This window comes from Hyaena hyaena, unplaced genomic scaffold, assembly GCF_003009895.1.
Source record: "Hyaena hyaena isolate Hyena2069 unplaced genomic scaffold, ASM300989v1 scaffold_181, whole genome shotgun sequence".
NCBI lineage: Eukaryota > Metazoa > Chordata > Mammalia > Carnivora > Hyaenidae > Hyaena > Hyaena hyaena.
Window position 1 is genome coordinate 1,792,543 of NW_024080813.1, and position 27,215 is coordinate 1,819,757.

General features: G+C 35.4%; 1 protein-coding gene and 1 non-coding gene across 2 annotated transcripts in view; both read left to right on the forward strand.

Annotated features, from left to right (window-relative positions):
- The window catches only part of MNAT1 (MNAT1 component of CDK activating kinase), a 220,522-nt gene that overhangs the window by 156,159 nt on the left and 37,148 nt on the right, over positions 1 to 27,215 (forward strand). The gene's annotated exons all lie outside the window — the stretch shown is intronic.
- Positions 20,999 to 21,105, forward strand: LOC120237478. Its single transcript, XR_005529960.1, has one exon. It is a non-coding gene; the product is annotated as a U6 spliceosomal RNA (small nuclear RNA).

Here is a 27,215-nt window from a genome sequence, read left to right on the forward strand (position 1 = left end):
CTGATGCTTTAAGTGTTTCATCAGTAAGTATCATGTTGACTTTAATCAATGTTTAATTGATTTTTCTTACCATTTTGGAGAAGCATTTTTAAAAATCACATTGAAATTTCTGTTTTTTGGTCAAGGTCTTTAGCTGTGGATTGTCTGAAAATGGAGGAAAGTTGTATTTTTTTGTTTTTGATACTGTCCATCTAAGTTTAAATGTTAATTTTATAAAGTCTTAGGGACATCAGAAAATCAAAGAACGTGGAAAAATAGGAACGTCACAAAAAAGACTGAGATATGTATGTGTATATAATATATGATATATGTTATATTTGGCTATAATTATGAACATATTACTAAATTAACTTTTTTCCCCCACTGGCTATGACAGCAAAATGTCTTTAGTGTCTGTTTTTCTTGGCATTTGAATTAGAAATCAGTTCACACATCTAACATGAACCTTTGTGCTTAAAGTTCTAGTCTGGCTCTAGTCTGGTAAATTTTAAATCTTTTTTATTCAATCATGGAAAAAAATATGTTTCTGCTTGAAGCAGTTGTCAAACAAGCTTCTTTCATCGACAGTCAGACACAGGGCAGCTGAATGAGGCTGTTTAGTCTAGAGTAAATGCTCATGAGAGTACAAGGTCACTGAAGAAATGTAATTATGCAGTTGATTCTAGAATAGTTTTTTTTTATAGTAAGAGCTTTAAAAGCATTAAATCATAATATTAATTATGAATATATGTTTAAAAATTAATCTTAGAAGAAAAGGAGTCCTACATAAACCAAATTATTTTAAATAATAAAACTATAACTAATTATTACAATGAAATATAGTTTTCAGATTTTTTCAGGACCCAGAAAAAGCAAGTTCAAGTTACTATTGGAATTTGGTCAATTCTTCCCAAATCAGTATAGAATTCAGAAGACTCTGTATCTCTCTATATAAATGTCTCCATTGGGAAATGAAACCTCACTGTATTTAGCTCATGTTAATTGAGAAAACAGTTGGTTATTTAATAGTTCCTTTACTTTTGTTGTTCATTCAATACAGAGCACCTTCAGTGTACCAGTTACTCTTCTTGGTACTGAGAAAATAGCAGTGAACAAAACAGAGAAAACACCTACTGTCATTCTTTTGGGATGAAGCGATCAATAAAAATACACTAATGAATCTATTAGATGGTAGTTAGTATTTTGAGGACAAATACAGCAGGATAAAGGGATATATAGGTTGGAGTAGAGTGCTATTTTTACATGGTACTGATAGAATCTTTTGTAGGAAGATACTTGAACAGACATGAATTAAGCAAAGAAGCCAATCATGTGAATCATTGGGAGAGTCAGAGGAAACTGTAAGTGTAAGGGTCCTGAGGTGGGAGTGTACCTGAGGAGGAAAATGTAGGCCAGTGTCTGGAGCAGAAAGAATTGGGGAATGGTAAGTGATAATATCAGAGTGGTAGCAAGTTTTTATGTAAGAGGCAGGTTGGGTCCAGTTAGATTGTGTGGGGGTTTTTAGGTAATAGTTTTGGAGACTTGGGCTTTTACTTTGAAGAAGATGGGAAGTAATAAGAGAATTTTGAATAGAGGTGTGTCATATAACTTAACATTTAGAAACGTTTATTATAGGAGAAATGGTGGAGTGAAAACAAGAAAGCTTGCAGCAGTCCTGATTAAGATGGTAGTGTCTTATACTAACATGGTAACAGTGTAGTTGCTGAGAAAATGATTAGATTATGGATATAATTTTGAAATGGAGACCAAAGAATTTTTGATGGATTACATGTAGGGAGGTTTAAAAAAGTTCCTGAGCAACAAAGCTGCCATTTACTGTGATAAGGGAGACTAGGAGGGATTCTTTGAAGCAGCATAGTTATGTCAATTACTTTAGTTTACTTGTCAAATAATCATTGTTTAAAACTATTTCTAAAAAATGTTTCTAAGGAGATGGCAAGAGTTGGGGAAAAAAGCTTAGAGATAATTCCATGCAACATCTCTTCTTTTGTAGGGCAGTGAACTGTCTTGAGTCCACTACAGACAAGAGAGGCCAGAGAAGAAAACTTTTGTGCTCATAGCCACATCTCTGGTTCGTGCAAGGCGAGGACTAGATTCTTAGTCTTAGGCTGCTTTTCCTCTGTTGTACCACATGCCTTTGCCATTATACAGAACTTTCAGAACCTGAATGAGCTTTATTTTTATTTTACTTTCAGGTTATAGTTTCAGATAGCATATTAAGGAGAGTAAGGAGAGTGAATTCAAATGCGTAATCTCAAAAAAGAAAAAAGGAAAATTATTCTAAGCATAAGCCAAATTCTAGTTTCCAGTCTTTGTTTTTGTGCATGTGTGTGTGAGAAAAATAGGAGTGAGTTGGGCAAAGTAACTCAGAGACTTGGGTTGGAGTATAGGTAAAGGTGACCTGATAGTGGAGGTGTAGAAAGGGTGGGGCGTTAGCAATGGTCCCTCCCAGTGTGGACAGTAAGGAGTTGCATTGTCTGTAGAGAATTAAAAAAATAATAAAACAGTTGAAAGTCAGTCTTTTTTTTTTTTTTTTATCACCATGTACTAGCAGTTTCTAAACCATGTTCATTTTCAAATACTCCTTCCTTAAAAAAATCTTTTGTTGGTTCAATTTCTAAGTAATTGCTGTTATTAATTTTGAATTTCATAGTATATACATAAACACTTCCAATTAGCACATCTTTATTTTTTGTTTTTTTAATAATACTGTATTTTACATAGGAGTTAATTCAGAGTACTCCCAGTTTTATAGTCAGCCCTACGCTCCACCCCCCCACCCTATCTAATACCCATGCCCTCAGCTATATTTAGCCTCATTCAAGAATAAGCCTGTAAGGCTTTAGAATCCTTCTAGCTTATTTCTGGTAAATTTTTTATTTCCATCTCCCCTGTGGTGCTGTAAGTTCCTGAGTTTAAGTAATAGATTTGGAGTAAACTTCAAATAGATAAATAGATACAGCCCAGTGATTGTAAAGATGAAGAAATAAAACTTAAGTTCTTGAAGCACTTATTTGTGTTTAAAAGCTTTTCAACCAGAGTACATCCGAAGGTTGCAGCTAGAATCAATCCTAAAGAAACAAAGACATGAATAGTATTACAATTTCTGGAATTAATTGTGGAATAGATATTTTATAAAACCCTGTCAAAGTCATTTTTATCATTAAGATGTTTCCTATCTATTTGGATATCTGTTGCTTCAGGAAAGAAACTGGAAGTTAAAATTAACAAAACATATTCTTCATTGATTATGAGCAAAGATAAACTTTTTAATTGAAATATAATTAATGTGTGGTATCTTATTAGTTTCAGGTGTACAGCATAGTGATTCAATATTTTTGTACATTACAGAGTGATCCCGCTATAACTCTAGTTACCATCTGTTTCCATACAAAGTTATTACAGTATTATTAACTGTGTGGTCTGTGTTCTACATTACATTCCCATGACCTATTTATAACAGGATTTATAACGGGATTAAGGAAAGGTAAATTGACAAATCTGGTTTTATTACATATGGAACATGAATATACGAAGATCAATTTTAATGAATTCATTGACAAATTTGCAGAAGTCAGAACTCAAAACAAAGTATTTTGAGTTCATTATGTACTTATAAATATTTTCCTGTTTTCAAAAATTAATATAATTAATAGGTATTTTAATCTGTAACTTTTTGGCCTTTTGTGTAAATTTTAGATTTGTTTTACAGTAGAAATTTTTTATTGGCATAATTAGGTGCCCAAAGTCAATAAAAGAAAAATCTCACTATCTGTGTGTACTTTCTGCATAGTTATTCTCATTTCATTATTACTACAGAAAATAATTTTGTTGTAAGAGGAGTAGATGTGGTAAAAAAAAAAAAATGATCATTTCTGCTTGTCCAATATGCTAGGTGTGCAACTGACTGATAACAGTTGACCCTGAGGATAGGATCCTGTGTCATAGGTTTCTATCACACCAAAGCATTGTCAGTTTAGTTATAAAAATGAATTTCCCGTATTTGGTCTTAGTGCTTTCAGAAGAATGTGGAGACTTAGATTTTGTTTTATTTTAGGCAAATTATACTCAGAGACAGATTGTCTTTGCTGGTAATTTATTTAAAACAGGTTTATTGTAGGAAATTATAATTTATAATAATACTTCACAAGCCAGTAGCATACAGAATAATGTCTCTTAATAAGCCAATAAAGAAAGAAATACTCCAAATCAGTGATAGATTAATTACACTATTGTTTCAGGCAATGGAGAGGTGAAAGAAATAAAGCCCAAATTTAGTTGAGGTGTAACTTTCTATGCATTAGTTCTCAGTAGAGTCAGTCTTTCCAGCTGAGAGCTGGGGTATCATTGCTGGCATAGGTCCCTTGCTGCTGGGGCATGTAGCTGGTGGGCAGCGGCTCTGATGTTGGCAGGCATGGTGGACTGCTCTGAAGGCTATCACTCTAGGGACCATTTACACAGTTTATACCATTGACTAGGAGGAGTAACTTTGCCAGGGCAGGAACAGATGTCTCTTCCCTTCCTGGGAGCGCTGCATGGTTTAATACCTTGCCAACCAAGAGAAGGCTGGTCAGGGCAGAGACAAGTGTCTCAAGCTCTTTGAAGACTTTTTAGAACAGAGTAGCCTTGACCAGACTGAACACCCTCAGTACCACCTCACAAACTCTTGGTATTTAAAGTTTAAATGTTACATCTTAGTTGCTCTTCATTATGTTACTGTCAATAAGTCTCCAGCAGTACCTGTCAATAGTCGAACTACTGAGTATAGGTGTCTATGACAACATCCCGGCAGTGTAAACAAATTCACCCTTAGATCAAAATCACTTTACTTAAGTCATAAACAATTGAATTTGAAATCATAACAAACCAATATACAACAGATTTGGAAAAAAGTAGTGGTCAGGAATTAGATCCTACTTAGGTTAAAAAGTTGTGGTTGTTGAATCTGGAAAACAAATGGCTATGTTTTGGAGCAGAATGAATATGGCTGATTAATCATTTTTTAGTTTATGAAGCATTCTATAAGGGAGTACTGTTTTGAAAGGAAAATTGCCAATAGGATGGTAAAATGTGGATCAGATGACCCGGCAGGAATGGGCTCTTCATGTTGAAATATTGCAGCGTAGGAAAAGATTGGTTCTGTGTAGCATTGATATTTATTTACTAAGAACAAGATGTTCTTTCCAGTAATTTTTCAAAGTCAAGTGAATTGTTGTCTTGGATTCTGTATACCTCAATATAATGTTTTTGACTCTGCCCACCTTCTAAATCTTAGCTTTTTGTTGTTCTATTTATCTCTGTATTTCTTTTTTTTAAGTTTATTTCTTTATTTTGAGAGAGAGAGAGAGAGAGCAAGCGTGAGCGACCACCAACTGGGGAGAGATAGAGAGAATTCTAAGCAGGCTCTGCATTATCATCATAGAGCCCGACTTGGGGCTCAGTATCACAAATCGTGAGATAATGACCTGAGCCAAAATCCAGAGTTGGTGGTTAACCGACTGAACCACCCAGGTGCCCCTAGACTTGTCTCTAAACATCCTAACGTGAGAGATCAAGATTTAGTCATCTACAACTCCTTGCCTACCCTAATTTCAGTTTCCCTGTTGTGTCTCAATACAGTTATATCATGCTTTTTTTTTTTAATGTTTTATTTATTTTTGAGAGAGAGATAGAAACAGCATGAGCAGGGGAGGGTCAGAGAGAGAGGGAGACACAGAATCCTAAGACAGGCTCCAGGCTCTGAGCTAGCTGTCAGCACAGAGCTTGATGTGGGGCTCTGATGTGTGAGATCATGATCTGAGCTGAAGTCAGATGCACAACCAACTGACACACCCAGGCACCCCGTTTATTACGCTTTTTAAATTGAATCCATAGTCACTATTTCCATGGTGAATATGTAAATATTATTTTCAGCTGAGCTACATATAATTATAATACAGTGATTTTGTTTCTTTAGAACGATTTAGAACGTTTCTCTCATAACGATTGCTTTGCCTTTATTTATTTATTTTTTTGTCTTCAGTTTTTTCTTTGGACTTAATCAGTATCTTGCTTACCTCATCAAACTGGAAAATCATGTTAACTTTTTTGGGGCTAATGGGCATGAAAACACAATAGAATATCACCATTTATCAGCCTCTTGCCTGCCTCAGCAAGCCCTAAAACCAATTTAACCTCTCTGAGGCTAATAAATATGGAAACAAAATAGAATAATCACTCTTCACTTTCTTTTAACCTCCTTAACCCAGTGTAGATGGCACTTCAGTGCTGTTTTTGTTAATACCTTAGTCTTTCCTGCCCTGTACTTGCCTGTGTGACAGGCATGCAGCCTATCTGCTTTGCTGATTTATGATGAGTAACATCTGGGCTTGTGGGATTGCTGCTTTCTAAATCTTTAAAAAAATATTCTGCCAAAGAGTAATGAGCTGTCTTTAGATTTAGAGAAAATTTGGTCAACCTTTAAGGTTTTTGCATTGAGTTTTACCTCAAACTTAATTTAGAAAGAATTGAAAGTTAGGGAGTCATAAGCAGTAATATTTACTTCATTCTCCTATTTCTACCCCTCCTTATAAGAGACGAGGAAGAAGAAAGATTCAGTGGCCAGGTTTTGCTGGTGAGAGACAGGAGCCTTCTGGGTTGTAAGATATATTTGGATAGCTCTGGTCTCCCAGTAAATGAGTCAGCAACAGGAAGGTATTTCTTGGACATCTATGGTAACTTTTCTATGAAGCTACCAGTTTTAGGAAGGCTTAGTTATTATCTTTATCCTCTCATTTGGTTGAAATTAACGTCTATAATCTGATGGTGGCTCTACCACTTCCATCTGTTTCTTGAGTATGCTAACGGGTCTTGGTGGGTTTTATTTATTTGTTGTAGATAAATTATCCAGTACCATCTTAACTCTCAGCTTATACTTAAAGTTTAAGAATGATATATTCAAGGGGCTATATTATTAGTGTTTTCAGATTGTCAGCTATATCCAGCATTTTAAAAAAATGGAATAAAATAGAAAATAAACTAGCCAAGGACATTGTACTTAGTGAATATAAGCATTGTTTTGTGATACTCTTGTTTCAGATATATGTGCATGTGTATATACCTTAGTAGTGGGTTTTCATGTAAAATATATTTACTAATTATGGTAAGAAAAGTTTGAGAAATGCTACTTTAAGCTCGGAGCACACAGTAGTAGAAGTGACTACTAAAATATTTATGAAGTCTAGGAAACATATTTTTAAGATCTAAGGGAAACTACGTATGGGCATACATGAGTATAGCCTCTGATTTCTTCTATCATAATGCTTTATGGAGTCTCATCAGTTTCCAGTCCTCTTTTTTATCAGGCAAAATAGTCATCCCCATTTATCATCTAGGTCCAATGGGCACTTTTTATTAAATAATTTTAAGTTATTTTATGAATAATTTACAGATATAAGAATAAATGAATAGAAGAAAACAACTTTATTAGAAAATTTAATGTCGATTAAAGCATACCACAAATTTTAATTTCATATATTCTTGATTTAGAAGGTATATATACCCCAAATTGACAACAGTCTTTGAGAGCAACTAACCATGAACAGTGATCATGTATGAAAATGGAACATATCCATCTGTAAATATTGAATCCAGCTTCTCACTACTGGTTCTGCTTGCATTTATATCATCAAAATGCAAATACATCACTAATAAGTTCAAGCTTATTATTTTTTTCTTTTTGTCAGAATTAAACACTTATGAAAACTTAAGTGCCTTGTAATTTGGTTCAAGAAAGGACCACCATCTCTTTTGTACAAGTTACAAGTTACAAAAGACTCTCATTTTTAGATATAAATGGCAGCTAGAATGACCAGTTAATTGTTCATTTCTACATCATAATTTTCCTTCCTTCTAAATACATTTGTATATACACCAGCCTATAATATTTATACACTTAAAAACTGTAGCAAGTAAATTACTGTATATAAACATCAAAAATAAAGAAATGTTGACACACATACTTTCAGCAAAATGACAAAGTTTTTCTCTCATGTTATTCACCATGGAAAGAAATCCGTCCTGTTTAATGACTGAATGGATGAGAATATAATATTTCCTTTTTGTCCTTAAAAATACACCCTTGGGTGACAGCAGATGGGCATCAGGAATCTCTTTTGGGGTGATGAAAATGTTCTAAAATTGGATTGTGTTGATCGTTTTACAACTCTGTAAATTTACTAAATATTATTGAATTGTGCAGTTAAGACTATATTGATAATTCACTGATTTTTGAGTTTGAGAAAGTTCATCTTGAATATTTTCTTTTCTTTTCCTAATTAAAAAAATTTTTAAATTTATTTATTTTTGAGAGAGAGAGAAAGAGCATGAGCAGGGGAAGGACAGAGAGAGAGGGAGACAGAGAATCCAAAGTAGGCTCCAGACTCTGAACTGTTAGCATAGAGCCTGACAAGGGGCTCAAACCCCATAAATTGTGAGATCACGACCTGAGCTGAAGTCAGATACCTAACTGACTGAGCTGCCCAGGAGCCCCTTATCTAGGATATTTTCAAAATCCTCTTTAAAAAGTGATATAAAAAAAGATGGAATAATTTGGACAATGTAATATGAAAACTGAAGATTGATATGATAACTATGATTTATTTATTATTCTTCAGTTGATAACCATTATTGTTTCATTCATTATTTTAGTTGTTTTTTTCAGCATTAAAGGGAAAAATTGAAGTAATGCCTAGAATGATAAAATAATGTTTCTTTTTTTTTTTTTTTACATGTTTCTGTAAAAATAAGGTCAGTAAGATCCCATGATATTAATAAAAGGGTCTAGTGAACATACAAGGTAATGTTATGGCAATTTAGAATTTAATTTTATTCTATTTTAAGCAGTTTTACTGAGGTATAATTGACGTACAGTAAACAGCATGTATTTAAAATACACAGTTCACAAGTTTCAACTCATCTGTGTAAAATCAAGATCTGTGTCATCCACAAAAGATTGTTGTTGTCACTTTGTAATTTCTCCTTCATACTCCTCATTCTTAGCCAACCACCAAGAAAGTAGTTGTATGCTTTATTGAGCCATCTGAGTTCCTTATATATTTTGGATATTTACTCCTTATTAGATATATGATTTACAAATATCTTCTTCTGTTCAGTAGGTGGCCTTTTCATTTTGCTGATGAGATTGATTGACCATGTGCATGTGCTGGGTTGGAGTGGGTGGGGAGAAGTAGAGGGAGAGAGAATCTTAAGCAGGCTGCATACCCTGCACAGATCCCATCATGGGACTCCATCTCACAACGATGAAATCATGACCTAAGCCAAAATGAAGAGTTGGACACTTAACTGACTGAGCCACCAGGCACCCCTGGAGATACTTTTTAGTTTGACATAGTTCCATTTGTTATTTTTGCTTTTCTTGCTCTTATTTCAGGAGTCAGATCCACAAAGATATCGGTAAGACCAGCGTCAGGGCGCTTAGCTATGTTTTATTTTAGGGGTTTTATGGTTTTTGGTCTTACATTCAAATCTTTAATCCATTTTGAGTTAATTTTGGGGTGTGGTGTGGTTCAGTTTCATTCTTTTGAATTTGGCTGTTGATTTTCCCCATTTTTTTATTGGGTTTGTTTTCTTACTGAGTTTTGAGAACTTTGTATATATGCCGTATTCAAAAGTTTCTATATTCTGTTTATCAGATGTATAATTTGCAAATATATTCTCCTAGTCTGTGGCTTGTTCTTTTTAATCTCTTAAGTGTTTTTAAAACAAAAGTTTTAGTTTTGATGAAGTCTAGTTTATTAATTTTTTTTTCTTTTATGGATCATGCTTTTGGTGTTATATGTAAGAAATTTTTGCCTAATCCAAAGTCAAAATAATTTTCCTGCCTTTTTTTTCTGTAAGTTTTATTTTTTTGAAGTTAACATCATTTAGCTATGTGACCTATTTTTAGTTCATTTTGTTATTTGGTAAGTATGATTTCAAGTGGGTTTTTTTTGACATATGAATATTGAATTGTTTCCACACTATTTGTTGAAAAGACTATTATTTTCTCCACTGGGTTGCCTTTTCACCTTTGTCAAAAATCATTTGTCCATATATGTGTAGATCTATCTCTCAGCTCTATCTCTTCCAGTCATGTGTTGATCCTGATGCCAAAACTATATTGTCTTAATTCCTTTGTCTTGATTGCTTTCTAAGAAGTCTGAACATCATGCCTTCAGTATACTATTGTTTTACAAAGTTGTTTTGACTGTCCTAGGTTCTTTGCATTTTCATGTAAATTTTAGGGTCTGTTTGCCCATTTCTACAAAAAGGACTGTTGGGATATTTTTTAAAAAACCTTTTACTTTAGGGTTGCCTGGGTGGCTCATTCAGTTAAGCATCCAACTCTTGGTTTCAGCTCAGGTAAATGATCTTAGAGTTCGTGTTTTGGAGTCCCGTATCAGGCTCCACGCTAACAATGTGGAGCCTGCTTGGGATCCTCCCATTCTCTCTCTCTCTCTCTCTCTCTCCAAATAAATAAGTAAAGTTAAAAACAACAACCCTGTTATATTAGAACAGCTTTGGGTTTACAGAAAAACTTGAAAGATAATATAGAGAATTTGTATATACCTCACACAATTTCTCCTAATAACACCTAACATTAGCATGATATAATTGCTGTAAAAAATGAAACAATATTGATGCCTTTTTATTAATTAATATCTATATTTCATTATTCTTCATCAGTTTTTACCTACTGTGGTTTCTGTGTTCCAGGATCTCATCTAGGATACCTTACATTTAGTAGTTATATCTCCTTAGGCTCCTCTTAGCTGTGACAGTTTCTCAGACTTTCCTTGTTTCTAATGATCTTGATAGATTTGAGAAGTGGTCAGGTATTTTGTAGAATGTCTTTCTATTGTAATATATTTAATGTTTTTCACCTGATTAGACTGGGGTTATGTGTTTTTTTTGAGGAAGAGATGAAATGCCATCTCATTACTCCATATCAAGGGCACCTGCTATCAATATGTCTTATTATTGTTGGGGTTAACCATGATCATACGGCTGAGGTAGTGTTTGTCAGATTTCTCTGTAAAGTTACTCTTATACTCCTTTCTTCATTGCGTTCTTTGGAAGAAAGTCACTATGCACAGACCATACCTAAAGAGGAGGGAGTTGTGCTCAACTTTCTTGAGGGTATTGTATCTGCATAAATTATTTGGGATTCTTCTGCATGGGAGATTTGACTCTTTTTCCCCATCTATTTATTCAGTCTTTTCTTTTTCTATCACTGAGGACTCATAAATGTTTGTTTTACACTTTAGATTATAAGCCACTTGAGGTGTCTTGGGGGCTTTGGTGTCCATTTGCCTTTCTCACATCATTGTGCGTGTTTTGTTTTATTTTGTTTCAGTACGTCTTTACTTTCTGACACTACAAAATGCCTCAAGGTCATCATGTTTATTTTCTGACCCAGTTCTAGAATCAAACATTTCTTTAAGAAGTATGCTTGTACTACTGGGGTATCTAAATTCTACCAGAACTGGGGCGCCTGGTTGGCTTAGTTGGTTAAGCGTCCGACTTTCGCTTAGGTCATGATCTCTCGGTTTGTGGGTTCGAGACCCGCGTCGGACTCTGTGCTGACTGCCAGCTCGGAGCCTGGAGCCTGTTTCAGTCTGTGACTCCCTCTCTCTCTGACCCTCCCCTGCTCACGCTGTCTCTCTCTCTCTCTCTCCTAGAAATAAATAAAATATTTTAAAAAAATTTAAATTCTACCAGAAGTTTAACCAGGATCGCATTTATTTATTTATTTATTTTTAAAACGTTTTTTTAAAATTTATTTCTGAGAGAGAGAGACAGCACAAGCAGGGGAGGGTCAGAGAGAGAGGGAGACACAGAATCTGAAACAGGCTCCAGGCTCTGAACTAGCTGTCAGCACAGAGCCCGACGTGGGGCTCAAACCCGCGAACCACGAGATCGTGACCTGAGCCGAAGCTGGACGCTTAACCGACTGAGCCACCCAGGCGCCCCAAGGATCGCATTTAATCAGTAGGTCAGTTTGGAGTGAATTGGCTCTATTTTAATAATAGAATCTTCTGATTCAGGCACAAGGCATATTTTCTCATTAATTTAGGTCTTTTTAAATTTTCTATTACTAGTTTTAGTGTACATGCCTTGCATATATTTTGTCATATTTACCTCTATATGTATATATTTTTTAAAGTTTTTGTATAAATTCCAGTTAGTTAACATACAGTGTAAGACTAGCTTCACGTGTACAATATAGTGCTTCAGTACCTGGTGCTCCTTACAGTGCACTCCTTACTCCTCCTCATCAATTTCAGCCATCAACCAACTGATGAATAGATAAAGAAGATGCGGTATATATATTTTAATGTTATTATAAATGGCATTTAAAGTTGTTTATTTCAATTTATAATTGCTTTCTTCTGGGATAAAGAGATATAATTAAGTTTTGTGTATTCATCTAATAGCTTACAGCCTTGCATTTAGTGCTAATAGTTTTTTTATGGAGTCTATTAGAGTTTCTTTGTGTGTAAATAAGCATGTCATTTGCAAATTCTCTTATTAGGAACATAAAAATTTAGGATTGTCATAGACTTTTCATTTGCTGGCCTCTTTATCTAATCATTATGAATCTAATCTTTATTTAATCATTATGAAATGATTCTCTCTATTCTGGTAACATTCTTTGCTGTGAAATCTAGTTTGATATTAAAATAGCCATTCCAGCTTCCTTTTGACTAGAGTTAACATGGTATGCTATTTATATTAACATGTAATGGGTTTTAATTGTTATTTTAAAATGAATTAATAAATATTTTCTAATTTTTTAGTTTTAATTTTTAATGTAGAAAATATAGTGCATGTAACTTAAACAAAAGCTCTTTAGGAGTCCTCAGTAATTTTTAAGAGTGTAAGGACGTCCTAAGGTGAAAAAGTTTGAGAATTGCTGATCTGTTTTCTATATATATTTTTTCATAAGATATGTAGCTTTTGTAGTAATCTTTTCTTCATTCATTCACTTATTCAACAGATGCTCATTAAGCCAAATCTATTTTTAGGAAATAAAAGTATATAAAACATGGTTTTGATCATCAGAGAACTTGATATAGAATTGAGGGACATGATGGTACTTAAAGAAGTAGGATACAATGTATTATGTGAGATATATGCTCCCACAGTGCCACTGTGCCTGGCACAGGGTTAAGCAGCATAGATTTAGTGTTAAATATACCTGGCTTCAAATCCAAGCTTTGTATCTTGGCCATTAGAACTTAGCCTCACTGAACCTTACTTTTCTTAATTGTAAAATGGAGATGATAATAGAAGCTATCTCTCAGGATTGTTTAATTATGTAGCTTAATTTATAGTACTTAAGGCATAGTACCTTTAGTACTTAGAAAATATTCAATAAATGTTAACTGTTATTGCTTTAATAGTAAAGGTTTTATGGAGCAAAGAAAAGTAGAGGTTTCATCTGGCTTTAGAGGCAAGGGAGGGTTCATGGAGGTGGACTCTTGTTGAACTGAGTCTAATTTTGATTGGCCAAGATTGTGGGCTAGTTAACATAAACAGAAGGAATGCCCTGTAGTAGCTGGGATTACATAGTACCTCCAGTTGATGAAAATCATTGTGATTAATGAATATCCCCAGGATGACGAATTACCTGTTCACAGGAATAATGTCATCTCTTCCTTTGTTAATTTATTAAACGTAGATGGAGTAATACCAAACTATTTTTATTTTTTAATTATTATTATCATTATTATTATTCTTTAATGTTTATTTATTTTGAGAGAGAGAGAGCACAAGCAAGTGAAAGAGCACATGCAAGCAGGGGAGGGGTGGAGAGAGAGGGAGACACAGAATCCCAAGCAGGCTCCAGGCTCCAAGCTGTCTGCACAGAGCCTGACATGGGGCTCGAACTCACCAACGGTGAGGTCATGACCTGAGCCGAAGTTGGATGCCCAATGGACTGAGCCACCCAGGTGCTCCTGATTTTTATGATTATTTTTAAAATTTTAGAGATAGTGCGAGTGAGGGACAGGGGCAGAGAGAGAGAGAGAGAGAGAGAGCGCGCTCAAGCAGGCTCCATGCTCAGTGCTGAGCCTGACACAGGGCTTGATTCTACAACCCGAGGATCATGACCTGAGCTGAAATCAAGAGTTGAATGCTCAACTGAATGAGATACTCAGGCACCCCAATACCAAACTATTGAAGGTTTATTATCACATTAACCTTTTAGTGTAGAGATTAAGAGAACATACTCTGGAGATACATTGCCTGGGTTTATTAAATACTGGGTTTTTCATTAATTAGTTTCCTGGGCAGTTTACCAGTCTCTCTGTGCTTTGTTTCCTCATTTTCAAAATGAGGATACTATTAGTGCTTATGTCATGGACTTGGGAAGATTAAATGAGTTAATAAATGATAAATTCTTAGAATAATATTTGACACATGTAAGTACTGTATAAATGTTAGCTATTTGAGTGATAAATGCTACCACTGGAGTTAACATTCATCACTGGGAATATTGCTAATATGTAGTGAACTTAAATACTGAACTTAAGCTCATTTTTTTAAAAATGTTTATCCATCTTTGAGAGAGAGCGAGTGAGCATGCGAGTATGAGCTAGGAAGGGGCAGAGAGAGAGGAGGGGGACAGAGGATTCAAAGTGGGCTCTGTGCTGACAGCAGCGAGCCCAAGCCCAGTGTGAGGCTCGAACTCACAAACCATGAGATCAGGACCTGAGCTGAAGTTGGACACTCAGTTGACTGAGCCACCCAGGCGCTCCTTAAACTCATTTTTAAAGTTTAAGTTCAGTTTAATTTGTTGATGTATTTGGTTTTTCTTTCCCATTATGATTGTCAAATTGCATTTTCAGGCCAAAGATACTTCAAGTTATATAGCCTGGGTCATTTACTTGTTCTGCATGATCTGTAACAATTTAATTGTTTTGTAAAATTAAGTTTTATTTTTAATCTAAATACTGTTTCTGTTTCTACAGTTTCTATTGTTTATTAGATGTAATGACTTTTAAAGACCTATTAAGGATAATCATACCTTTTTTAACCCAAGTTTTAATATTTTGAAAAATACTAATATATAATTTACACATAACATACCAATGAGAATTATTTTCTAGTCAGTATTGTATAACAGAAATAGTAATCAACGAATGTTTGTTAAAGATTTAAATGGATAAGGAAAAAGTAAGTGAGATGACTATGGTAGTAGGTCTTTGTCATTTCTTCTTGCTAATAGTTCTAAAAAAAAAAGCTTAATGAAAAATGTTAAGTGTATTTAGAGTCAACTTTGAGTTTTGTAAATAATGACTTTAGAAATAAAATGAAGAGCAAAATTAATCAATTATTTATATTCAAATTGGGGATAATATATCTGTGATTATATGAAATAAAGTCTTTGAAAACATCAGTAAGAAGAGTTTCTCTTTTAATTATATGGCTAGCCCGGTAATTGAAGGTACTGTGAAATGTGCAATCACTTACTAATTCTTCATTTTTTTGGTGGGAACTCAGGATCACAGGCTAGAATTCAGGTAATTATTTTAAGAGGTGTACCCTGAAAGATTCATATTCTGTTAAAAACCACTTTCAAGTATAGATAACTTAATTTTCTTTAGGTGTGTAGAGTTGTGTTTCCTTAAAATAAAAAGAAAAATAATCTGGAGATTGAGTTGTTAGGAAATTATTAGACATGTGTAGCTTGGTGACTCTCTTAACCTTTCAAATGTAAAACATGTTGGTTCTTGTGTTAAAGAACCTTCTAATTTATAGTTAACATATTCTATGATTGTAACCTAGGTCTGTTTTCTTTTTCTGTCTTTTTATTAAGTAAGATATAATTCATGCTTTTAATTTCCCTAAGTCCTTCTGCCATGAATTGTCTAACGAAATTAGTCATCAAGCATAAGAAACATTACATTTTATATAAGATTTAAAAATTGTCACTCCTCTATTTTCAGAAAGAATAGAAATTATAAAAATTTAAATTTTAAAGAAAATGCATATAATATGCTAAGACAAGTAAGCTTTTTGTTTTCTAAGGATCTCCTCCAATCATCTTAGAGTCACATAGAGCTTTCTTAAGAGCTATTAAAATAAATTGAGGTTCATTAAGTTATCCCCATTATATAAAGGTAATATATGCTCTTTATAGAAAAACTTAACAAATGTAAATAAACAGAACACTTTATTTTTTTACCAATGTTTCTATTATAGAGTTACTGTTTTTTTCAATATGCAGATAATAGGTCATAAGTGGTCTCTATTTTTGGGAAATAATCACTCAAATCCTTTGTGCTTTTTTTCTTAAAATTTTATCACCTAAATGTTGATTCTTTCCATCCTGGTTTCGAAGAAGTCCATGTTACCACTCCTCAAACAAATATCTAACAAGTAAAAACTAGGTAGTTGGTTCTGCTGGTGTAAACTCAATATATTTAAGCTTTGCTTCTATTAATATTCAATTATTTTAACATGATGAGAATGCCTAAAGTAGTCATTATTCTGATTTGAAGGTAATGTTGCCATGCTCTTTTTGTTTCTCTGCATAACTGGTTTTAAATCTAAAAGCATAAATCCTAAAGAGTGGGAGTGGAAAAACAGGGATGGTTTTCATTTGCTACAATTTCCTGTGAGACGTGCCTCTAAACAAGGCCCATATTTACACAAGACAATATAGTTTTCCATACAGTGGTGTATTCAGCACATTTTGAAATTCTTTAACCAGTCACCTGTATTTAATACTTTCTTAGTAAATGTGTTTAATAATGCTAGGTGAAATTTGAAATAATTTTTAAATAAATTTACAGTAGAAACACCAGTTAAATCAACCTTTTGCTAGTAAATGTTGGGAAAAAAATTAATTATTTTTGCTGCCACTGCAAAATCAATTGTGTAACTGTTCTTTTTAAACTGACTTTTACATTACTAAATTCTAAACACTACACTCCTGTAACTTGTCAGAAGCAGGTTTGGGTTAATAGATATTTTCAATGATGTAATGGGAACTTTTGGCAGTAAGTCAGAATATAATGGACTGTGATTAATGTTTTAATAAGTACTTTTCTATTGCTCATGATGTAAAGGAGAAATAGTTTCCTGCTTGGATTGATAGGAGAATAGCAGGTGTGCATATAGTGTTTTAAAAAAAAAAGAGAGAATATTTTTCTTAGAATAACATTAATGTTTTTTTATGGTTAAACTTCATTATCATAAGAGATGCATATGTTACCACAGAAACCTGCAATTGATTTGGAAAAATACAATTAGGAGATGATTACCAATTGCCTAAATTAAATCTTTTAATTTGTAGCCTTTGTTTTCTTATGAAACTGTAACTTGAAGTCCTTGTAGTTTGATACTAGTTCTTATTATAAGTTAAAGGAAATTAGGGATTTTCTTAAATCATAGGACATCTGAGTTCTATGCCTTTTTGTTTCTAAAACATTCACATTGTTCAGAAATTAGAAAACTTTTTTTTTTTTTTTTTTTCAGTTTGAAAGTTTTTCTCTTAAGGCCAGGAAGTACAGATTGATAGTCAAATGGAATAGTGATCATGTGAGAATTCTCCATTGCAAAGGGCACAAGTTCAGCCTATAAACTCAATAAAGTTCAGAAGTTTGGAAAGTTAAACCCAGGAGACTTTGTGTCAGCCTTGGAATCTGAGTAAGTGAAGACAAACTAGAAGAAATACTGGTGTGCCAGACTTGAGAGGTTGGCTTACAGTTTTTTGGTTCTTTCATTTTTCTCAGCTTTATTTTGGCAACTTATATGCAGTTAAGTATGTGTTTTTTGTTATAGGTAGAGTTCTAGGGCTCAAAATATCTGTTCCATTGGGAGTAGTATCGTACCAATGCAGATACCCTCTGCCTTGTATTTGTCTCTGAAATATATGTAAAATTGAGTATTCCAAATGTGCACTTTTCTGAAAGAAAAGTTCATAATTGTCATCAGAGTCTCAAAGGGATCCTGATCCTGGTAAGGGCTCTTTAGTGGTTGTTCTCAAGCTTTGGCATACATCAGAACCACTTGGAGGGTTTACTGAAACACAGGTTACTGGGTTCTACCTCCCGGGTTTCTGATTCAGTAGGACTGGAGTGGGGCCCCAGAATTTTCATATCTAACAAGTTTCCAGCTGATGCTGATGCTATTTATTGGGGAACCACACTTTGAGAACCACTGGTTTAACTTTGGTAAATAGCTTTCTGGGCCCTTTCCTATATTCATATATAGCATATATTTTACCAAAACACATAAGCTAGGGCACCTGGGTGGCTCAGTTGATTAAGCGTCCCACTCACTTTCAGCTCAGGTTATGATCCCACGGTTTGGGAGTTTGAGCCCCACATTGGGCTCTGTGCTGATAGTACAGAGCCTGCTTGGGATTCTTTCTCTCCCATCTGTCTTTGCCCTCTACCCCACTCGTACTCTCTCTCAAAATAAATAAACTTAAAAATTTTTTTTAATAAAAGAAATATTAAAAAATTAGAAAACCCCACATAATGCTATATTATTTTGTTAACCTCTTTTAACTGACTATGTTTTTGACTATCTTTCCATAGTTATCCATAGCATCATTTAAAGTATTCCATGTCTTGGGGCACTCGTTGGCTCAATTGGTTAAGTGTCTGACTTTGACTCAGGTCCTGAACTCATGGTTCATGAGTTTGAGCCCCATGTCAGGCTCTGTGCTGGCAGCTCAGAGCCTGCTTTGGATTCTGTGTTTCCTTCTCTCTCTGTTCTTCCCCTGCTCGTACTTGCTCCCTCTCCCTCTCTCTCTTTCTCTCTCTCAAAAATAAAGATTAAAAAAATAAAGCATTCCATATCATAATTTACTTAAGCAATTCTATGTTATTTAGATCATTTTTTATTTGTTTTCATAATAAATAGATCATTGCTAAATTTTTGTGTAACCTTCCTATTTCATTAGTAAAATCTCTGCATTGAAGGATAGACATGTTTCTATGGCCTATTTGAGGCTAAATGATTTTTAATATCTAGCATGTGAACATTAATAAATACAATGACCACTACTTTAAAAGAGACAGAAGAAATATTAAAAGTAAAACAAAAAGCTTGTTTCTGAAAACAAGTATTTTACCTTTCATTGGTTCAGTAGTTTGCATCTTTTTAATGATGAAAACTAGTTTGACCAGTAGATTTTTCTAAGTTAAAATCATTTATGTCAATATTTGTAACCATAATGAAATTTCCAAGAATAATAATAGTTTTTTTTTTTAATTTGAGGACATAATAACATTTTTCTTTATTGGTAGATCACATATATATAGATCTTAACAATTTGTACAAAAAATTATATTATTAAGCTTCTGCCAGGATTAAAAAGCTATTCAAATTTAGTGCCCCCCCCCTTTTTTAAAAAATTGTATTCCATGCTTTGAAAACAGCAAAACTGTGGTATACACATTATGGTGGGAAAGTACTTTTTTCTATTTAGTGTTATAGTAAGAAAAATTAACAGATTGTTTTTGAGTGTGAAAATAAAACAAAGTACAGCAGCAGCACACCTCTCTTCCCCACAGTCCACCATCTTTCTGCAATTTCAGTTACCCGAGGTCGAGCACAGTCTTCATGCATGATGATTTGCCTTCTGACTTAGAGGGTCCGTAGTAAGTAGCCTAATGCTATGGCACAATGTCCGTCATGTACCTCACTTCATCTTATTATGTAGGCATTTTATCTCACATCATCACAAGGAGAAGGGTGAATGGTACACAGTAAGATATTTTGGGAGAGAGACCACAGTGACATAACTTCTATTACTGTGCATTTTAATTCTTCTTTATTATTCTTAGTTGTTAATCTTTTAAGGTGCCTAATTTATAAATTAAACTTTATCATATATGTATGTATATGTAGGAAAAAATAGTATATATAGGGTTGGGTATTATCTGTGGTTCTAGGCATCTGCTGGCTAGCTGTATCCCCCAGGGATAAGGGGGGCAGGGCCTACTGTATTTATTAATTTACTTTTTTAAAAATATTTTTTATTTATTTCTAGGAGAGAGAGAGAGACAGCGTGAGCAGGGGAGGGTCAGAGAGAGAGGGAGACACAGACTCTGAAATAGGCTCCAGGCTCTGAGCTGGCAGTCAGCACAGAGCCCGATGGGGGGCTCGAACCCACGAACCGTGAGATCATGACCTAAGCGAAAGTCGGACGCTTAACCGACTAAGCCACCCAGGCGCCCCATTAATTTACTTTTAAAATGAGGAAATACGAATGCATATTAAATCTCTCTGATGTATTATAAGGCCATCCTGACAGACACCATCCCCACCCCTGACTCTCAAAACAAAATACTAAATGCATACAAAGAAAAATAATCTGAGAGAGAGAGGTTCCACAGATGTGATTACTGAAAGATGTCTGACATTGTGGATCTTGGGTAAAGCAAGCCAGGGAAGGGGGAAGAGAAAGAGTTGACAGTGGGGACACAAGTTGAAGCAGACGGTAGATCAAATACAGTCTGTCCTGTTACATCACCTGTTTCTAGAACATGTATCTGTAACACTAATTATATGATAATCGTAAATAGGGGAAATCTACCTATAAAAGGTGAAAGTCATTTTGGTTCACGCATGATTTTACCCAGTAGGTAAATGTGTTATATTACTTAGTAGTAGTAGCTGAACTCAGATATACAGATACATTTCCCAGATGAATGCATGCAGCAAGCCACGTAAGAATGAGTAAAGTCCCGTTGTCACCATGTTCTTCCTTTTGGCTTAGTTTTGCCACGCACTCTCTTTTGGAATTGCTATTTTTGGAGTTCTCCCCAATTTTTATGCATTTGCTATTGTTTTCATGACTTGACAGCCTTACCCCTTTCTTAAAACTCTTTCCTATCAAATTACATTTATTTCTTCCTTTTTCCTAAAATATATATATAAACTGTATTAAACGTTTATTTGGAACTTAACCAGCCTTTTAAAATAAACTATGCTAGCGCTCGCTTTGGTAGCACATACACTAAAATTGGAATGATACAGAGAAGATTACCATGGCCCCTGCACAAGGATGACATGCAAATTCGTGAAGCGTTCCATATTTTTATAGTTGGGGAGGGGGAGGGAGGCACACCCTGAGAGACTCTTGAATGCTGAGAACAAACTGAGGGCTGGTAGGGGTGGGGGAGAGGAGAAGGGGGGAGATGGGCATGGAGGAGGGCACTTGTTGGGATGAGCACTGGGTGTTATATGGAAATCAACTTGACTATAAACTATGAAAGGAAGAAAATAAGCTATGCTAATACTTTTAGGAAGAATTATTAATGTTTTTGTTAGTGTTTTGATTATGAATTTTGCATAGGTTTTGTGTGGACTGCCTCAGTCCTGTTTTACTTCTAATTTTAGGTATGTATTTTGGTAGAATGTGAGGTCTTTCGAGAGCACTTATGTTATCACAGAAACTCTAGTATAGAGATATAGGCCTCTGGTTCATTGGGTCAGAGTAGGCTTAGTCAGAAATAATTCAGTACTTGGAGTTGCTCAGTGTAAGAGGAGATCTTTTGATGGGGATTCAGTCTTAATTGTGGACTTGAAGTACAGTGCTGTTCATTTGGCACTACTCTCTGTTTAGAACCCCTTAGCATTTAAAAGGTCTTCCTTAGTTATGAGATAAACTCATCATACCTGTTGTATATACAGAGAGTTGCCAATTTACATATTCAAAAAGAGAACCTTATCTTCTGACCTGACGTGGGGCTTTCTGAGATATAGTGTCTTTATCAGAGGGGGTCTTTTGCTTGGCTCTGGAAAAGGCACTTATTTAGGCCTAGACATAAAGGCCTAGGCATGTACTCTCTATGATGTTCACTCATTTGGTAAATTTTAGTGTACTGCCACTAAAGACTTAAAGCCATTAAAGAAAACCCACAATACTTTGTTGAGGCATAATTTACATACTGTAGAATTCACCCATTTTAAGTATATGATTCAGTGAATTTTGGTAAGTTTACCAAGTTATGCAGCCATCACTACAATCAAGTCCTGATTCATGTATGACTACACTACTAGTGTAGTCTCATAGGGCCAATACTCAGAAAGGGGCTGTGCACTTGGAATCTAATGCTCTGTGGTCATCATCTTGAAGTTCTTAATAATTTTATCTTTGAATTTGTGTTTTGTAAGTAACGTCTGATGGAGCAATAGAGCATACTTTAGTGAGCTTGCACTTGCCTCTGCAACACGTTCTTGGCTGTCTACTCCCTGCCCCATTCAGCTCCTGCTGGTACTGCTACCCCCAGTGGGGCTGTGGACATGGGACGGCTCAGGACTTGATGTGCCCTCCATGCCTGGGAGGGTCTGCACTCACTCAGTGAGTATCCTCATACCTGAGGGAGCACAATGTTAAACAGCAAATAAAAAGTATTATGACAGGTCTAGAAAGATCACAGAAGAATTGAGAAATTTTTCTTTCTTTTGAGCATTTTTTTTTTACTGAGCCTGACCACAATCCTGTGTTAGAGCTTTTCCATCATCCCAAAAAGATTCATCATGTCAGTTTACAGTTAATCCCCATTTTTCATCCCCAGACATATTTTTTCTTTTTGTCTCTATAAATTTGCCTATCTGGACATTTCATGTAAATGTAATCATACAATATGGGGTCTTTTTTGTCTGGCTTCTTTCATGTTTTTCAGTTCATATTGTAGCATATATCAATATTTCATTTCTCTTTGTTGCAGAATATTCAATTGTATGGATATACTGCACTTTATCTAACTGTTATCTTATCCATTCATCAGTTGATGGACTTTGTGTTGTTTCTGCATTTCGGGCACTATGAATAATGCTGCTACAAACATTCATATGTAAGTCTCTGTACAAACATATGTTTTCATTTCTCTTGTGTGTGTACCTAGGAATAAGTATAGGAACTGTTGTCCAAAGTGGCTATTCCATTTAACATTCCCACTAGCATGAAAGTTCCTATTTTTCCACATCCTCAGCATCGTGTGTGTGTGTGTGTGTGTGTGTGTGTGTGTGTGTGTTTGTGTGTGTGTCTGTGTAGAGTAAGGGTCAGAGTAGGCTTAGTCAGAAATAATTCACAGGAGTCAGGAAGAGGTTGATGGGCTTCTATTTAGATTTCAAAAAGTTGCTAAATGTTCCAGTCCCCAAAATAGAATAAAGTTTTGAGAAACTATTGCTCTTTTTCTCTGGTATGTGCAAGGTCTAAAGGCAGTATTACCTATTTTGATTGTAACCATTTTAGTGAGTAAAAAGTAGTATCCCATTGCATATTGAATTTGCATTTTCCTGTCAACTAATGATGTTGAAAATCTTTTTTTAATGTTTTATTCATTCATTCATTCATTCATTCAGAGAGAAGGAGCACGAGCAGGGGAGGGCTGAGAGAGAGGGAGACAGAATCCTAAGCAGACTCTATGCTGCCAGTACAGAGCCTGATGCGGGGTTCGAACCCACAAACTGTGAGATCATGACCTGAGCCAAAATCAAGAGTCAGACGCTTAACTGACTGAGTCTCTCAGGTTGCCCCTGAACATCTCTTTATATCCTTAATAACCATTTAGAGATCTTTTTTGTTGAGATGTTGTTCATATCTTTCACCTATTATAAGCTTTGGCCATTTGTCTTACTAAGTTATAAGAGTTATTTATATATTCTGATACCAGTTCTTTGTTAGAATCATAACTTGTCAGTTATTTTCTCCCAGAATGTGGTTAGTTTTTTCATGTGTTGATGTTGTCTTTTGAAACATAACTGTAGTAGCACTGCTTGGATAGCTCAGGCGGTTGAGCTTTCGGCTCAGATCATGATCCCAGGGTCATGGGATGGAGCCCCATGTCAGGCACTCTGCTAAGGTTGGAGTTTGCTTATGACTCTCTCTCTCTGTATCCCTCTGTCCCTTTACCCCATGTGTGTGTGCTCGCTCGCTCTCTAAAAAAAAACAAAAAGAATTATAAATATAGTTGAATTTTTATCAAGTCCAGCTTACCAGTTTTTTTATTTCATGAATCATGCTTTTGGTATCAGATCTATGACAACTTTGCCCACCTGAAGGCCATGAAGATTTCCTCCAAGGTTTTCCTCTACAAGTTTTGGTAGTTTTAGTCTTTACATTTAGGTTTCTGATCTGTGTCAAATTAATGTTTTTGTAGTGATGGTGGAAACAGGCCAAAGATCATTTGTTTGCACAGGTACCCAATTGTCCCAGTACCATTTATTGAAAAAATTATCGTTTCCTCATTGAAGTCCCTTTAAAGCCACATGTTTTCCATATTATCCTCAGTAATTCTTTTTTTTTTTTTTTAATGTTTTATTTATTTCTGAGAGAGAGAGATAGAGACAGCATGAACAGGGGAGGGTCAGAGAGAGAGGGAGTCACAGAATCCAAAGACAGGCTCCAGGCTCTGAGCTAGCTGTCAGCACAGAGCCCAATGCGGAACTCGAACCCACAAACCGTGAAATCATGACCTGAGCTGAAGTCACACCCAACCGACTCAGCCACCCATGCGCCCCTCAGTAATTCTTACTGTAAGCAAACTTTTGTGATTGTTGAGCCCTGAAATTTTTCTTGACCTAAGTGATATTGTCTTTTCTTTTCTTTGGACTACATTTTATATTTGAACTTATTTGGAGTAGTAATAGTGACTCTTAGAGGTATATATTAAGTTTGAGGAATATTTAAAAAATTTTTTTAATGTTTTATTTATTTCTGAGAGAGAGAGAGAGAGAGACAGCGTGAGCAAGGGAGGATGAGAGAGAGAGGGAGATAAAGAATATGAAGACAGGCTCCAGGCTCTGAGCTGTCAGCACAGGCCCGACGCGGGGCTCGAACCAACAAACCGGGAGATCATGACCTGAGCCCAAGTCAGACACTTAACCGACAGAGGCACCTAGGTGCCCCAAGGAATGTTTAATTTTAAATGTGTAAACTATAAGGGAACATTTCACATCTTTGCTGTCAATTTATAATAAAATCTTTAAGTAAATATTTATTATTACTGTATTGGATCCAAGAGGGTCTCTGATTTCTAAGCCAGGAAACATTTCGACAGGAACCAGCTTCTCTCAACCTCAAACACCTGACCTTCTGATGCCAAAAGGCTTAAATTTTGTTTCAATCTTCAAAATAAAATATTTGCATTTAGGGTCAGAAAAATGTACTGTGCCTTGGTAAAGCAAAACTGGCTCCCTTAATTGCTTTTCCAGATCAAAAATTAGAGGTCATTGAGACAGCGTTTAGTTTTGGCTGTGTTACAAATACTCTCATCAGTTAATTCCAGTGTATTTACTTAAGACATCTTCCTTCAAACATCCTTATTACTAAAGATTCATCTTCCTTCTTTATCTTTCTGTCATTTTTTTTCCTTCTAGAATGTAAGTTCTTCTAAATCTGGGAATGTCTCTTCACTTCATCCCACGGTGCCTTGAAGGCACAGACATTTCTGAAATGACTTTTTAAAAGATTTGTTTATTTTAATTGCTTTAATGTATAATACTAAGCACAAATTGGTAGTGTTCTCTTAAAGATCTTCAGATCTATATCCTAAACACATTTGCAGTATGTTATCAAGAAGATTTTTTAGGTCAATCTTTTGTCTGCTTCATAAACTATTTTCTATGTTCTGAAAAAGTCCTAATAGCATAAGAATGATCTTGACATAACTTTCCTATAAAATCATCTGAATCGCCTTTCCCTGAAATGACTTTTTAGACTGGAGAGAATTTGAGAGCTGTAACAGAGAGAGGCATGATAGTGCCAAGTGCCAAGATTATTCTTCTTTTGGAAGTGTATTAAGTATAATTGTCCTGGGTCCTTAAATTGTGAATACTGGTCATCTGTGGTTCCTCCCTCAAGTGCTGACATCTGGAGATGGAGAGTGTCACGTAAACAAGAATATCACTATATGGGAGAGGGTCAAGGAAGGCTTCATAGAGATGGTAGAATTTTAGCTCCATTTTAAAGGATACATTTGAGTCTGCCAGTAGCATGCATATACCATTCTGTTGGAAATCTCTGTCAAAGAGATTTGAAAGAGTATAGTGCCTTTGACAGAAATATAAGTCTGACTAGAGCATGGGATTTGTAACAAAAAGTGACAAGAAACTGATTGGGATTCCAGATCATGAAGAGTCTCATTTGCCATATTAAGTCTTTTGGAGGATACATATTTCCCCCTTTTTACTTCTGTGTGTCTTAAATCAAGGTTGAAAAACCACTGTTTTTTTCTGTTCTCCCTGTATGGGCTTTGGATCATATATACTCTCTAAAAAAATATTTTTAAGCAATCTCTACACCCAGTATGGGACTTGATCTCGCATCTCTGAGATCAAGAGTTGCATGTTCTGACTGAGCCAGCCAGGTGCTTCTGTATCACACACTATTAGTGATAGGGAGTTGCTGAAGAACTTTTAATAGGTGACATATTCAGATTTATATTTTAGAAAAATACTTCTGAAGGCAGCAGTATGAAATGTATTTGAGTAGGCTGAAATAAAACAAGAGCCCAAAATAGAGAGGTCTGAACAGTGATGATGGAATTAAAAGAATGAATTTGGGAGAGATTTAGGGATAGAATTAATAGGATTTGGCAACTGACTCATGTGAAGAGTAGGGAATAGTTTAGGAAAATGCCAAAGTTTTTGGGTTGGGTGCCTGCCCAGCTCTGTGAAGACTTTGGTAGTGGGAAGGCCTCCCTCGGTGTTTTGCATGGCCTACAGAATATGACACTTGGACACAAATCTTTATGTATGAGAGCTACAACGAGCATGAGAATGTTCAGGCAGCTGTTTCAGGCTTCATTTCTTGCTGTTCACTCTCATGCCTGCCGTGTCAAGTGCAGCTGCCACTTCCTTCTGATTCCCCACCACCACTTGCCACAGCTGCTGCGCCGGACAAAAGTAGGCAGACTGTAAGAACTTCTGGTATAACAAAGCCCATTGTAGCATTGGTTGTAATTTCAAATTTTGTATTCGTGATATTACTCCAATTTTTGTCTTAGCGTCCTTAAAAAAAAAAAAAAAAGTCTGGGGCGCCTGGGTGGTTCAGTCTGTTAAGCATCTGACCTTGGCTTAGGTCATGATCTCACGGTTCGTGGGTTCGAGCCCTGCGTTGAGCTCTGTGCTGACAGCTAGCTCAGAGCCCAGAGCCTGTCTTCAGATTCTGTGACTCCCTCTCTCTGACCCTCCCCTGCTCA